A 289-nucleotide genomic window follows, 5' to 3' on the forward strand; every position below is an offset into this window, starting at 1 on the left:
AAAAAAAAGAAAACGATTAATCGATTATTAAATTAGTCATCGATTATTTTAATAATCGATTAGTCATCGATTAATCGATTAATCGTTACAGCCCTATAAGAATGGTCGGTTGTAAATTACAACCATTTGTTGCTCCAAATATATCAGCTTATGTAAAAATGTGAACTGTAATGTAAATATTAGAGAAAATATTTAACATCTGAAGCAGATACAAAACCTGCCTTTTTTTAAAATCTCTAAGAAGTACTGTAGACGAGGATGAGGAGCTACTCCATAGTGATGAGGTGCA

The sequence above is a fragment of the Austrofundulus limnaeus genome, unplaced genomic scaffold (assembly GCF_001266775.1).
Source record: "Austrofundulus limnaeus strain Quisiro unplaced genomic scaffold, Austrofundulus_limnaeus-1.0 Scaffold25, whole genome shotgun sequence".
Classification (NCBI taxonomy): domain Eukaryota; kingdom Metazoa; phylum Chordata; class Actinopteri; order Cyprinodontiformes; family Rivulidae; genus Austrofundulus; species Austrofundulus limnaeus.